Source organism: Gopherus evgoodei, unplaced genomic scaffold (genome assembly GCF_007399415.2).
Source record: "Gopherus evgoodei ecotype Sinaloan lineage unplaced genomic scaffold, rGopEvg1_v1.p scaffold_97_arrow_ctg1, whole genome shotgun sequence".
NCBI lineage: Eukaryota > Metazoa > Chordata > Testudines > Testudinidae > Gopherus > Gopherus evgoodei.
In genome coordinates, this window is record NW_022060118.1 from 58,373 (window position 1) to 73,794 (window position 15,422).

Consider the following 15,422-nt stretch of genomic DNA (forward strand, 5'->3'; position numbering starts at 1 on the left):
TTTCTAATTTACTGGTTTACAAAATAAGGGATCTATAAACCGCCTGTTACTAAAAAACCTAGGATGCTTCTGCATACTTTTTATTACAACACATACAAAAATTGGTTTTTTTATTCCTTTGCAAAACTTAAGGTAACTTTAACATGTGTTAAAAATGGTGTATTAGTAAAAGCTTATGGTTTTAACTTTTATAAAAACCCTTTGTAAATGGGCTACGTGGCAAAAAAAATGCTAGGGGTCTGTTTCTTTAGATAAGAAAAAACAGTTGGGGTGGGGGAAGGCAGCTGGATTACAAATATGGGGACTATAAACCGCCTGTTACTAAAAAACCTAGGGTGCTTCCGTATAATTTTTTTTTATTACAACACATACAAAAAATTGTTTTTTCGAGTCCTTATCCTTTTGCAAAATTTAATGTAACTTTTTAAAGAGTTTGAAAAAGAAGCAGCCTTCTTCTCTCTGATTCGCTGACTCACAGAAACTGCTTTGCTATGTGTTGTTCAGCTTCTGCTACAGGGTCTGGTTGATTAGATAAGAGCAGAGCAGGGCTCTGCTGCAGCTTCACAGTTTTTACTAAAAAATAAGCAGCGCTAGTCTAAAACCTAGGGAAAAAAACTTTTTTTTGTCACTATACATTACTTTTATAATCCTAAACTGTTTGTGCATGCTCTTTTTTTAAGAAAACACCTATACCAAAGGACTGTGCCTTCATTTTGGCATGTCTTTTACCTCTCTTTGTTGTTAAATGGGGAAAAAAACAATCTTCTTCTCTCTAATCCAGTGGTTTACAAAATAAGGGGTTTATAAACCGTTTGTTACTAAAAACCTAGGGTGCTTCTGCCTGCTCCTTTTTTATTACAACACATACAAAAGGGTTGTGTCTTAGGTTTGTCTTTTCCAGTCATTTTCCCTTTGCAAAACAATGTAATTGTAACTTATGTTTGTTAAAAAGCACGAAAAAGAAGCAGCCTTCTTATCTCTGATTCACTAACTCACAGAGGCTGCTTTGCTAACAGGCGCTTTGCTTCTTTGTCTTCCTAATTTAATGGTTTACAAAATAAGGAATATATAAACCGCCTGTTACTAAAAAACCTAGGGTGCTTCTGCATACTTTTTATTACAACACATACAAAGGGGGTGTTTTTTTTATTCCTTTGCAAAACTTAAGGTAATTTTAACATGTGTTAAAAAATGGTGTATTAGTAAAAGCTTATGGTTTTAATTTTTATAAAAACTCTTTGTAAAAGGGCTACGTGGCGGGAAAATGCTAGGGGTCTGTTTCTTTAGATAAGAAAAAAACAGTTAAAAGGGCGGGGGGAGAGAGGAGGGGAGGGGGGAAAGGAGGGGGCTGGCTCTTGCTTAAACTCTTAAAACACTAGGATTGGTTGGTTCAGGAAAATGAATTCTATGACGCTGTTGTAAAACCACCTCTGATTGGGCCGATCCAAAAGCGGTGATAACAAGCCGGAGAGTGTCAGAAGCAGGAAATCTCCCTCATTCTACAGAAAGATGGGCAAAGGTAACAATTCTCTCTCTTTCTCTTTAATCCTACCCTGTGCTCTCTATCTTTGCTCTTTGCAAAGCGGACTCTCTCCTCGCTTTTCTTGTCTTGTAACCCGCCCTGATTCTGAATGCTATTTTACCCTGTGCTTACTAAACAGACTCTGCCTGCTTCTCTCTCTGTCTCATTCTGATTCCGCCGCGTGCTCTCTATCTTTGCTCTTTTTTCTTAATCTACACTGATATTGAATGCTTTTTTACCCCGGGCTTACCAAACAGGCTTTGCCTTGGTCAATTTTCCTTTTAAAACTCGTTTTTTCTTAACCTGCATTGGCATTAACTAGTTTTAATGTGTTTTATTTACTAGGGTTAAACCAGAAAAGCTGCCTCGTTTTACAAAAAGACTGCAAAGGTAAACATTTTTTAATTTTACCCTGAGCTTTATTGTATTTTTCTTAGCCACTTTTTTATAGAGTTTTTACCCTGTGCTTACCGAACAGGCTTTCTCTTTGTCAATTTTCCTTTTAAACCTCGTTTTTTCTTAACCTACATTGGTATTGACTAGTTTTAATACGTTTTATTCACTTTTATTACACTGCCTTAGTACATTTTCTTTTAAACCTAGTTTTTAATGTTTTTAAAAGCCTTTTTCTTAGTACCCCTTTATAGTTTTTGGTCATGTGCTTACTTAACAGGTTTTGCTTCAGTCAATTCCCCTTTTAAACCTAGCTGTATTTTTTAATATTACTTAATAATATTAAAAAGCTTTTTTTAACCTATGTTGGCATTCAATAGTTTCAATCCCTTTTTATTCACTTTTTTACCCAGGGCACCCCAAACAGGATTTGCCTTGGTTAATTTTTTTAACCAGGTTTTGCTTCACTTAATTATCCTTTTAAACTTAGTTTATAATGTTTTTTTCTTAACCTACATTGGTATTGAATAGATTCAATGCTTTTTTATCCTGTACTTAACAAACAGGTTTTGCCGTAGTAAATTCCCTTTATAAACCTAGTTTTCAATATTATTTAACTTTTCTCTTAATCCACCCTGATATTTAATACACTTCCCCTAGTCAAACACACACACACATTTTTTCAAAATGGCCGACAGCGCCAACCAAAACGGGGGGTGGGAAGGCGGTACATAAGCCTTAAAAGGGGCGTGGAAACCTGTCAAAATTGCATGGTGATGAATACTATCAAGCTTATTACTACTGTGACACTACGATTGAAGGGTTATTTAATGTTGTAGAAATTGTTAAAAACACTTAGCTTCAACTTGAGCTGCCTGTTATTAAAGGCTGGTTTCCCCATGTCAGTTCCATAAGCTCTGCTAGAAAGGCCCTGGGTTCTCTCCTGCCTCGGTGAGAACTAAAGGGAATCGTCCCCTGCTGCCCTTGGCTCCAGGCTGATTTTTCTGGGGAGGGGACGTGGAATTGATTTGTTCGCTGTTGAAAAGGGAGCCGGGCCAGTTCTCAGGGAGCGAGAACTCCCAGCACCTTCCCAGCCCAACCCAGGATGCTGCCCTGTCCCAGCCTCTGTTCCCCTGGGAGCCCTGCTTGTTTGACTCTAGAGCAGGCCGGGAGCAGCAGCTGAGGCAGAGGACAGCCTGGGCTGGGCAGATGCTAGGAGCAGAGCACCAGAGGCCTCTGCTGGATCCCTCCTCAGCAGCAAACAATCAGTCCCCACCCACACCCTGGGACAGCAGCCTGGAGCCAAGGTCAGTGCCCAGTGGGGGATTCTCTTTTTCCTCTTCCTGGGGGTGTTTCTAGCAGGGCAGTTGGAACTGAATTGGGGAACAGGCTTTTAATAACAGGCAGCTCAAATTCTGACTACTTTTGTTACAATTTTATTTATAATGTAAAATAATTCAAAAGTAAATGGGCAGGAATGATTGGAACTCTTTTCTCCCTGTCATACAAAGAAACGGCTTTTTGGTTTTTCATGATACAGGAGTCAGGTTCATTCACTGTGCAGAATCAATGTGCACAGAAGCCTGTTGTGTTTCATTTCTTAGGTTCCACTGCCATCGTGTGGCCATTTCCTTCCCCTCCTTTCTGTCCAAAGCGCAGAGCCCAGTTCCTCCAGGGAGAGAAGGACATCTTTCTTCTTTCCTTCCTCAACAGCCCCCTTCCTTGGAGAGCCCTTTGCTGGGGTCTGGGTGGGGAACAGCCGTTTCTGAGGATTAATTTCACACCATATTTGGGGTTGATATATAGATTTTACAGCCCCACGAGATCACTAGGTACCTCTGCTCTGACCTGAGTCATAACAGAGTGCAGAGAATTTTACCCAGTAACTCATGCAGGTCTCCACTTTTTGAAAGCTAAAGTTCAAAGTGGGGGAAAAAACCTTGACACCAGGCTAGGCCAGGACTGGGAAGAGAGAGAGAACCGAAGGTTTCCCCTATTGTTTCCTGCTCTCTTTTTCTTCACTAGTTTCCCATCTAACTCCCACTTCTCCCTGCTGGTCTGAGCGGCACGGTAAGGGGGCTGGGTAGGTTGGAGAAGCGGTATGGGGTTCCCGGGGGGCTGTCAAGGGCCAGGGAGCAGGAGGGGTTGGATGGGTCAGAGGTGGGGGGGGGCAGGCAGCGGACAGGCAGTGGTTGGATAGTCATGTGATTCCCAGGGGTTTGTCAGGGGACAGGTAGCGGGTTGGGTCCTGGGGGGAAGTTGGGGGGGTCTCAGGAGGGGGCAGTTGGGGAAAAGGAGAAGGGAGGCTTAGAAAGGGGGTGAGGTTCCAAGGGGCAGTTAAGGGCAGGGGTCCCGGGAAAGGCCAATCGGGGACAAGGACCAGTGGTGCTTAGATAGGGCGTGGGGTCCTGGGGGTCAGTTAGGGGCAGGGGTCCCGGGAGGGGGCAATCAGGGGACAAGGACCAGTGGTGCTTAGATAGGGGGCGGGGTCCTCGGGGGCAGTTAGGGGCAGGGGTCCCGGGAGGGGGCAATCAGGGGACATGGACCAGTGGCGCTTAGATAGGGGGTGGGGTCCTGGGGGGCAGTTGGGGCAGGGCTCCCAGGAGGGGGTGATCAGGGGACAGGGAGCAGGGGGACTGGATGTGTTTGGGTTTCTGTGGGGGGGCAGTCGGAGGAAGTGGATGGTGGCAGGGTGGGGCTTCCCTCCCCTTGGGGTGTCCTGTTTTCTGAATGTTAAAATATGGTCTTCCTCCATTCACAGTGCAACTCTCCACTCACAGCAGGCTGCCGCATGAGGTCCCCCTCCTTCCTTTCCAGTTGGTAGTGGCCAAGGGAATGCTGGGAAATGTAGTTCTTTCCCTGCTCCACGGCTGGCTCTATAGGCAGGGAGTTAACCAAGAAACTACAGCTCCCAGAGCCCCGTATTGGTTCTCAGCTGCCATGCCGCCCTTGCAAATGGGCTGCCCCAAGCAAGTGCTTGCTTTGCTGGTGCCTAGAGCCGCCCTAGGGGAGTGACGCTCCGGCTCTCCAGCCGCAGGGCAGCGTGACCTGCAGTCCAGCCTGTGCACCTCAGGCTGCCGTGAGCGCCATCCTGCTACTGTAGCCAGAATTGCAGGGTCAGTTCCAGCTCAGCCTGAAAGCCTCAGGTGACAGGGAACATCTTGGTTCAGGGCTGGCTCCTGAGTTTTTCCATGCCTCCCCCCCAAAAAAAAGGTGGGGCAGGGACTGGAGTGCCGCCCCCAAGCACATGCTTGGAGCACTGGTGCCTGATCCCAGCACTGGAAATGGAACCCAGGAATCCTGGCTCCCAGCCTCCCTTCCTCTAACCACTAGACCCCACTCCCCCCCTTTTGGAGAGCCAGGATTCCTGGGTTCTAGCCCCATCTCTGGGAGCAGAGTGGGGTCTAGTGGTTAGAGCAGGAGGAGCCAAGTCTCCTGGGTTCTACTCTCAGTGCTGCTGTGTGACTCTGGACCTCTGTTTCTCCTCCCACTTTCTGGATATGGAGCCTGTAAACTGTCTGGGGCATGGCCTATCTCTCGCTGTGTCTGGGCAGCACCTGGCCCAACGGGGCCCTCATCTCAGCTGGGGCAGGGACTGTCTCTGTGTCTGTGCAGCCCCTGGCACAACAGGGGTTTGATTCTGCCCCGCTCTCTGTAGGTGCTGCTATTGTACAGAGAAATAGTCATGATACTAAAAGGCATGCCAGTGCGTGAGTGCACCACCATTGCCGGTACAGATTACTGGGGCCCGGTGGCCCAGAAGAGGGACCAGGGCCTGGCTTCATTGCCCCGTTTAGCTGGTCCACTCTTGCTGGGGAGCCTGAAAATTTTTTTCATTAGGGCCTGAACCCGCTTTCAGCGGCCCTGAGGATATGACGGGACTTGCCCCCCTTCACAGAGCATGGGAGTGTCAGTAGGCACCTATGCATGGTCTCCCCAAGCAGGGCCAGGATGGAAATAGGGGGTCTGTGCCCCCGAACATGGAGAATCTGGGGTGCAACCTTGCTTAACGGGTCAGTCTGTCCTTTCTCTGACTGTCCCATTCCAGCTTCAACTAGCGCTTGTGTTTCATTCATTCTTTTTCATTCCTTTCCTTCTCTAGCTTGCATGTTCTTGCTTTCTTTTTCCCCTCCATCTTTCATGCTCTTCCTTTTTTTTCATTCTTTTTCTATTTTTTTCTCTCCCTTTATTTCTTTCTCTGCCTTCCATGTTCTTTTTGCTCTCACTATCTCGCTGGTTATTTTTTTCACTCGCTCTTTTTCCTCGCTCCCTTCCAAGCCAAGCAGGTTCTCCTCGCACACACATTTTGACAGGTTTTCCTCCTGATCACTGAGTGTATGAAGCACGTCTTCAGGGGGGTTTGGCATGCCAGGCAGCAGGGAGCAGGTTGACCGGGTGTCTTTGTGGCTGTCTGCTGGCCACGCATAAGCATGGTCCTTCCCAGAGCTGGCTTTAGGCCGATTCGACCGATTCCGGAGAATCTGGCCCCGCGCCTAAGAGGGCCCTGCACCTTAGGCACCTTTTTAATTTTTTTTTAACTTACCCAGGTCCCCAGCTGCGGTCTGCTCCGGGGTCTTCCATGGTCCTGCTCCTTTGAGCGAAGCGCCGGCGGGAGCGCGGCGCGGCTCCACTCTCCCAGCTAGAGCTCCAGCCAGGGCGGCGGGGCTTGCCACACTCCGGTCAGGGCTCCAGCCGGGAGAGCAGGGCGGCGGGGCTTTGCCGTGCTCCGGCTGGAGTGCGGCAGGCCTGGTGGCTCCGGCTGGAGCGCGGCAAGCCCCGCGACCCCGGCTGGAGCTCTGGCCAGAGCGTGGCAAACCCCGTGACCCCTGCTGGAGCTCTGGGCCCTTTAAATAGCCCCCGGAGCCTGAGGCAGTGAGGGGCTCTGGGGGCTTTTTAAAGGACCTGGGGCTCCAGCTGCCTTTGCCACCCCGGTCCTTTAAATAGCTGCCGGAGCCCTGCCTCCCCCATGCATTCCCCAGCGCTCCAGTGGCTATTTAAAAGGTCCAGGGATGGGTAGAACGGGGTTTGGGGGCTACTTAAAGGGCTGGGGTTCCAGCTGCCTCTGCTGCACCACCTGACCTGCCCACAGCAATCTGGCCCCCCCGCCTGCAGCCAGCTCTGCACCCCATGCCCACAGCCAGACCCTGCCACACACCCCTTCAGCCCTGCCCAAAGCCAGCCAACGCACCACACACTGCTGTCTGCACCAGCCCTGCACACCTTGCCCCTGCGGCCCTGCCTGAAGCCAGCCCGCCCCACACCCCCTGTCTCCAACCAGCCCCACACCCCTTGCCCTGCCTGCAGCCAGACGCTACCTCCAGTCAGCCCCTGCCCTGCCTCCAGCCAGCTCCATGTCCACTGCTGCCCTGCAGTTTCCAGGGCAGTAACCCTGCACACCTGCTTCAATGAAGGGGGCAGGGAGCATCTGGGACCAACACATGTGCACACCCCCAGGGAGTGGTGGGGACCCACACATGTGAAATGGCGGTCATTAATAGCCAAACAACAGCATATATGATGCAATGTATATAATATATAATTTTATTATTCATATAGTTATGGACAGTAAATAATACATGAAAGAAATGAAAGGCTTTTTTTCCACTTTTTTTTTCAAGTCATCCCTGCCAGGGCCCCTCCGAAAATGTTTGAATTGGGCTCAGCACTTCCTAAAGCCGGCCCTGGTCATTCTCTCCTCTTGCCCCTCCCTCAGTTGCTCTGCAGCTTTTAAGCCTTCCCTTGGAGCTGTCAGCACCAGCCGCCTCTGCTCCAGGTGCCCAGAGCAGAAAAGGTGTGTTGGGCTCCAGCCTGGGACTCTTCCTCCATCCTGCCTAGCCCTGACTGCCAAGCCTGGCCCTGGCCCTCCTTCCTTCAAGTGCCATGTGGACAAGAGGCAACATGTGGCTGCAAGCAAAATGGCCAAACTTGTGGGCATCAGGCGAAGCTGCGAGAATCCCAAGCATCTGGTCAAACCACAGAACTGCAGGTATCAGCAACCAGAGTAGTAAGTTCTAGAGCCACAACCCATTGCAGCCATCACAACCAGGCTCTAGAGGGCAAGTCACCCAGCAAGAGGAGAAAGATTTGCTCTTGCGCAGCGGGAGACAGGGAAGTTAAGCACTTTGAGCTCAAGGGGTTTGTCATAACATCCCACTGAGATTTGAACTCAGAATGCAGGATTCAGAGTCCTGAGTGCTGTCTGTTACAACATGGGACCAGCTTATGCTGCTGTCTCTGCACATTGGTGACCCTCACAGGGCCAGCTCGTGTAAGGGACTGTTGGCCCCTTACTAAAGCTCAGTGGGTTTTTGGTTGGCTAGTTCCCAGTACCAACAGAAGGGGGAAGGATCAATAGGAAATCAGGACCCTAAGACTGACATTCCCCAGGGGCAATGGGGAGAGGCCAAAGCTCCAAAGTTAGCCCGACTGACAGGCCAGGCAGTGTAATGAGGGAGTCACCAGGGCAGGGTATCCCATCATCTGTGTGAGCTGGAACTACCTGGGCCAGAGTGGGACCCAGCTAAGGAGAAAGCAGGAGCCCGAGAAGAGGTGGGGAGAAGAGCTGTGCCAGCCAGGGATAACCAGAGCAGATCCATGCTAGGAACTGAGCCGGAGCAGCATGAGCCACAGAAGCTGCCCAGGGAGCAGATCTGTGCTGGGAGAAGAGCTGCAGCAAGCAGAGCCAGAGAAGCAGCCCAGGGAGCTGGAGGCAGAGCTGCAGCAGCACTGGGGCTGGAGGTGGTTGCAGTGAGCAGCTTGGGAGAGTGAGAGGGACCCTGGGCAGAAGGCTCAGCACAAGGAGATGTCACCAATTGAGAGGCCTTGCAGGCCAGACCTTCGGGGGTTGGGGGATCATATCCCCTACATGGGGGCTGACACTGGGAACAAGGGGCCTGTCACCTAGAGCATGTGGCCACTGCCAGAGCAAGTGTCTGGCCCATGGTGTCCTTGCAGCACAGCCAGGGCCTGGGAAGGAGGCCTGGGACATGTGAAGGAGAGACTGTGACCTGCCCTGACACTCCAAAGACGCTGGTTGTGATCTCCCTGTACCAGAGAACAGGGTGATGTGTTTTCCTTTAATCTTTCCTTATTTTTTGCAGTAATTGCTGTGTAATAAATTGTATTTGCTTGAAGCAATGCAATGCAATGATGAGTGGGTTAGGGAAGTGCCCCGAGTGGAGAGAATACCCCAGAGTGGGGACACTGTAGCCCTTTTCAAGTGAGCACAACAAGATTGGGGGTCAAGCCCCCCAGGTTTCCTGGCCCAGCCTTGTTGGGGTTACGAGGACTCTGCCACACATGAGAGTAGAAAGAGCGTCCTTGGGGTCAGGCAGGCCTCTGGGTAAGGAGGTGGGGACTCAGATCCTATCTCTGGCCAATTGCACCAGGATCATGTATAAACCAGGGAAGTTCCCCACAATAGCCAGACCTGAACTCCCTGTACACTTACCCTCTGTACTCATTGCTTCTCTGTCTCTCTTCCCTTCATCTCTGCTGCTCTCCCTCTGAGCTTTCTCAGCACCTGGCCCCACAGCACTTCCTGCCAGTCAGAGACTGCTTGCTCTAGGCCTGCTCCTGTGGATGTGGCCTCTCTCCTGATTCCTGAGGGAAGGAACCTTTCCAGGAAATGGCCATGGATTCTGGGAATCTGCCTGTGGCTGGTGAACAGCACCAGGAATCATTCGACTCCTGGCACACAAGGCCACTTAAAACCTGAGTGCCTAGACAGGGGCTTGAACTCTGGATCTTCACATTAAAAGTCTGATGTTTTACTAACTGAGGTAGTTGAGACCATTTTCACCATTCACCACAAGAGCGAGCAAATAGGCAAAAGAGAGGCAAAAAAAGGGCCAGGAACCCCTCCTCTTTTTCTGCACATCCACTGCCTGTCGGCAGGATTCCTCCTTTTCCTTCCTCCTGCGCCTCAGTGTGACTAAATCTTCACACCTAGACAGCTGGTCCATCCGCTGCACCCCAATCCCCCCATGCCTGAGCCGCTCTGCCAAAGCCCTGCACCTGGCTCCATAGAATTAAGTCTCATGTGTTGCTGAGAACTCGACTTCTTGTGCCCAGAGAGTCTCAGCTCCCCTCAGTAGATGACCTGAGAAACACAATGTCCAACTTTTCCAAAGAAGTGCTTGGAGTAGGCTTTATTTTTTGTGTTACCATGTGGCCTAATGGATAAGGTGTCTGAGTGTGGTTCAGAAGATTGAGGGTTTAAGTCTCTTGGTGGTTGTGTTTCTGCAGTTTCACCATTGTGCTGAAAGTTCTGCTCCCTTTACAGTCTCTTCTTGACTGCTCAGGCCAATACTCTGGCTTCAGCTAGAGCCCTGGGAAGGAGTTGGGGGGTGGGCATCACAAAGGCTGGGACATGAGACCCAGGTGCTTCCAGTCTAGCCTTTACTATTCCTGATTTGCCAAAGAAAATGGGCGGCTGCCCAGGGTAGCGTGTGCACCTGTCCCTGTGCTGGAGGGTACATGCTACATAGCGTCTTCGGAGCCTGGGTGTTTCTCTGCTTCTTGCCCGCTCGGGAAAAGCCTCTTGGGGTAAAATCTCCTGCCCCACTGCAAAAGTGAGCACCTTGAGTGCGGCCTCTGACACGGGGGCTGGCCCTGCTTTCCTGCCAACTTGTGATGTTATCCACAGAGCATCAGCAGCTGCCTCGTGTGCTGATGACCTTCACTGGGTGTTTGGCATGGCAGGGAGCAGCCTGGCTGGGTGTTTTTGTGCCTGTCTGAAAGCCACACATAGGTATGGTCCTGCCCTTCTCTAGCCCTGACCTCAGTTGCTCTGTGGCTTTTAAGCCTTCCCTTGGAGACGTCAGCACCAGCTGCCTCTGCTCTAGGTGCCCAGAGGAGAAGAGGTGTGTGGAGTCACTTTTACAGCTGCCCCTTCCCTGGTACTGCCCTTGCTGAGCTGCACAGAGGAGCTTCCATCCCCAATCCCTGCCTGTCACTGCCCAGCAGCCCTATGGCACCATTCCTGAGGGCTACCCTGCCTCACTTTCTTCCTACCATGTTGGGAAAGACAGTTCTCATTATTAAAGGTCAGGTGGGCCAACTAGGGGTAGAAGCCTGTTCTATGTTTCCTACTGCAGAGCCCAAGCTCAGGAACTCACTTTGGGTGCAGGCACTGTTGTGCTCCCAGAAAAAGAGCCACCCCTGCACAAACAGAGATGATAGGGCCTGTCAAAGCCTAGGATTGAACCAGGGACCTTTACATCTTCCATCTAATGTGCTCCCAACTGAGCTACTTTGGTACCCACATGATAACATTTTGGGCTGTTGCTTCTCTGTCTGGGATGTTTTTGTCAGCAGTTGCAGACAAAAAGGACAGGAAAACAAATGGCTGCTCCACACCCCCACCGGAGGAACCTGGCACCGTTAGCTGTGGTGAGTAAGAAGTGTCTGTTAGCTGACAGAGCCTGTCCCCCGGGAGCTGGAACAGCAGCTGCCGCCTCCCCCTTGGCTCCAGGCTGTGGGAAATGCTCATTGCCTGGCTGCATAGGTGGACGCTGCTCCGTGTTCTGGAGAGCATCTGTATTGGTCTGTCAACCCCTCGTCTTCACTGAGCCAGTCTGGTAAGGTCCCAAGTGCCCCTTCCAGCCTGGTAGCTGAGAGTCTGTGCAGACATCAACCCCCCTGCCAGCCCCAGAGCCAGCAGAAGCGCCAGGCCCCCCAGCACCACAGGGGCACTCAATGCACTTCCTGTGGGGAAATGGCTCCTTGGCGTCCTGCTGCTAGAGTGAGAGCCAGGAGAGAGCAGTGTCTGGCTCACCGTGAGGGAGAGAAGAGACCTGATGAGTGCGGATCTCCCTCAGCCTCCCCTGCAATGCTGGTCAGTTTTATTGTCACTGCTTCCCTTCATGGCTGGCCCTAGAGGGGTCTGGGGTCTGGGACAAATCCCCCCTCTTTCCTCCTCAGGCCCTGCCCCCACTCCACCCCTTCCCCTAAGTCCCCTCCCCATCCCGTCCCATCTCTTCCCTTCCTGCCCCATTCCTCTCCCACCCCCACCTCTTCCCGTCCCTGCTCCTTCCCCTCCCCACCCAGCGCCTCCTGCACCCCACTGAACAGCTGATCACTGGCAAGTGGGCGGCACTGAAAGGGAAGAGGAGCAGCTTGTCAGCAAGACCTGTAGTGTGTGTGTGTGTGCAGGGGGGGAGGTGGCTATCAGTGGGCGCTGAGCACCTATTTTTTCTCTGTTGGTTCTGCAGCCCCATAGCTCCCATGGAGTCGCTGACTCGACTCCTTTCACACGCTAGAGAGAGGAGTAGAACCAGGCCTGTGGCTGATCTATGGGGCACCAGGTGAGTGGCAGAGGCGTCAGGTGCTGAGAGTTTGCCTGACCCCTCAGGGACACAGTGTGAGGTGGTGCCCCAGGGATCTCTATGAAAGGAGCAGAACAGGATTTACTTGGGGTGGGGAGAGAATTGAGAGTGTCTCAGGGGTTGTACAGAGGTGTTGCCCGGGTCAGAGACTGGCTAAAACACAGACCTTGCTGTGAACAGGATTCAAACCTGCGCAGAGGGACCCTATTGGATTTCAACTCCCACACCTTAGCCACTCGGCCATCACAGCTGTGAAAGAAAAAAATGCCCTAATGTCAGAGAAACTGGTAAAGAATCACAATGACCAGGTTTGAAGTCATCTGAACTACAGAATTCCCACAGCAAACCTGGCTCCCAAATCACAGGGGGGATTGGGGTTTGTTCTCTTTGCTTAGCCATGTGCAGTCGCACAGAGAGCGCGTTTAAAAGTCTCCCCTCCCACAGAGCGGGAATGGGGAATAATTCTCAACTTGAAGCCTGATGTAGGGTGACCAGACGTCCCGATTTTATTAGGACTGTCCTGATATTTGCTTGTTTGCCCCGCGTCCCGACCGATGTTTGGTCGGGACCCTGGACAAACAAATAACTTTGTCCTCTGCTCCAGCACACAGGCATAGTCTGGAGGGATACTTGCCTCCCCCAACTCCGCCCCCTCATTCCCCAACTGGATCCCTCCCCAAATCCTGGCCCTGGCCCTGTCCCCAGCCCCACCCCCTCACTGCCCCATTGGATCCCTCCCCAAATCCTCGCCCTGGCCCTGCCTCTTCCCCAAGCATGCGGCATTCTTCCTCCCTCCCAGGTGTGCACACGGGCCATGGCCAAGGCCGGGAGCGCAGCACGGAAGCTGCTCCAGCTCTGCAGCCTGCGGGGCAGCGCAGTGGGGCTGGGGGCAGCGCAGAGCAGGCAGGGCCCAGGTGGGCAGGGGGCAGGGACACACGTGGGGCGGACACGCTCCTGCTGGGAGCTGCCTGGTTCACCTCTTGCCTGGGAGCTGCAGGAGGGGCCCGGATCATGGCTCGGCTGCAGAGCTAGGAGCCCAGGCTGGGCCCAGGAGTGAGGAGCTGGGGGAGCTCGGGGTGTAGCGGGGGTTGGAGCCAAGAGTTGGTTGGAGATGTGGCTTTTTTTTTTTGCTCCGCCCCCCACATCCCGATATTTCATCTTTGACATCTGGTCACCCTAGCCTGATATGAAGGAGGATGTCTGGACCAAGGGGCCAGGGACTGGCCTTTGCTAGAGAAACCACTGTCAAGTTTTAGTCAATTAGGACAAGTCAGCAAATAAGAACAACCTCAGGTATCAGTAACTGCTACAGGTTGCAAATTCCTACATGCAGCAGTTTCTGGCACTACACCTGCACAGCTCTGCTTCCCGGCTCTTCTCGGGCTCCTGCTCTCTCCTTATCTCTGCCCCACTCTCGCCCAGGCAGTTCCAGCTCACATGGAGGATGGGACCCCTGGCCTGGTGACTCCCTCATTACACTGCCTGGCCTGTCAGAGCAGCTAACTTGGAGCTTTGGCCTCTCCCCATTGTCCCTGGGGACTGTCCGTCTCAGGGTCCTGATTTCCCATTGATCCTTCCCCCTTCTATTGGTGCTGGGAACTAGCCAGCCCCCCCCACACACACACACACACTAAGTTTTAGTAAAGGGCCAAGAGCCCCCTTACACAAGCAGCCCCATGAGGGTCATCGATGTGCAGAGAAGGCAGCACAAGCTGCTCCCATGGTGTAATGGGAAGCACTCAGGACTCTGAATCCTGTAATCTGAGTTCAGATCTCAGTGAGACCTTGTGTTGGCTTGAAGTTGTGATAAAGCCCCAGAGCTCAACTCCCCTGTCTCCAGCTGTGTAAGACTGAATCTTTCCCCTCCTGATGGGTGACTCACATCTCCTAGAGCCAGGTCTTTGACTGGCGTGGCCACAATGGGTTAGGGCTCTAGAACTTGCTACCCTGATAGTTGGGGTTCTTGCTGCTGCACCTGATGTTCACAAGCTTGGCCCTTGTGCTTCCTACCACACGTTTCCTCTGGCCCACATGGCACTTGAAGAAAGGAGTGCCAGTGCTGGGATTAATAGTCAGGGCTTGGCAGGAGGGAGGAAAAGTACCAGGCTGGAACCCCACACACCTTCCCTCCTCCAGGCACCTAGAGCAGAGGCAGCCCAGCTCTGTCCGCTGGATACCTCAGCAGAGTAGGTGAGTTCGTGTACATACGGTCTGGTCTCAAAGCCTCCTCCCAACCCTGGTCATCAGTAGCTGCCAGGGGAGAGCTCATTCACACCTCGCTTACAAATCATCATTTGAAATTCTAAGGTTGGCCAACACTGCTGAAGCCAATGCACCGACATTGTCAGCAAACACAACAGCTGGGTGAGGAAACCAGGCTTTGTCCAGACTTTCCAAACCTATTTTACTTTCTCAGGTACAAGTAGTTTTCATACGTTGCATCTGCTTTTTAAGTGTGTGTTAACGTTTCAATTTCCATTCAAATTTGCAACCAATGACAACATTGGCAGCGCTGCATGTAACTACCTGACCACTGAGGGAGGGGGTGTTGGGGAAATTCGGGGAAGGGGGTGCATAGCCCCCTGGCTGGGGGGCGTATAGGGAATGCCCAGTTTCACTGAATTGAGTCTCCTACTGCAGCACCTCAGTAATTTACATCAGAGAGGAACTGCAGTGTCTAGGCAGTGGGAGGCCTGTGCCTTTAAGAGCCCAGCCCTGGGAAGCCAATGCTGAGAGGTGCTGCCTGTGAGAGGGGAAATAAAAAAAACCCTCTGCTCCCCCCCCCCATATTTGCAAACATTGGAGTCTCAGCCCACCGGGATAACTGTTACCCCTCGGCCCCTGCTTGTGCCAGGGTTTAACCCTCTGGCAGCGCCTCATCCTTGGGCTTAACTCCGGCTCCTTCTCCCCTCCCTGACTTTACCTTTCAGCCCCTCTCCTAACTCTGCCTCCAGCTGCTTGACCCTCCGACCAGTCAATTTCCACCCTCTGCTCAGACCCTGGCCACCCCCTCCTCTGATTTGCCCCCCTTTGATCCTCTTTAATCCCTGTAAAAAGTAGAAGGTGCTGGGTCCCATTCTCTGGATGGAGGGCTGGGCGCCTGGCCCCTGCCTGCCCAGTGCTCAAAGTGCCCCATGATCTTGTGCATGTTTGCCAAGTGCTGAAGGGTCACCCGAAAG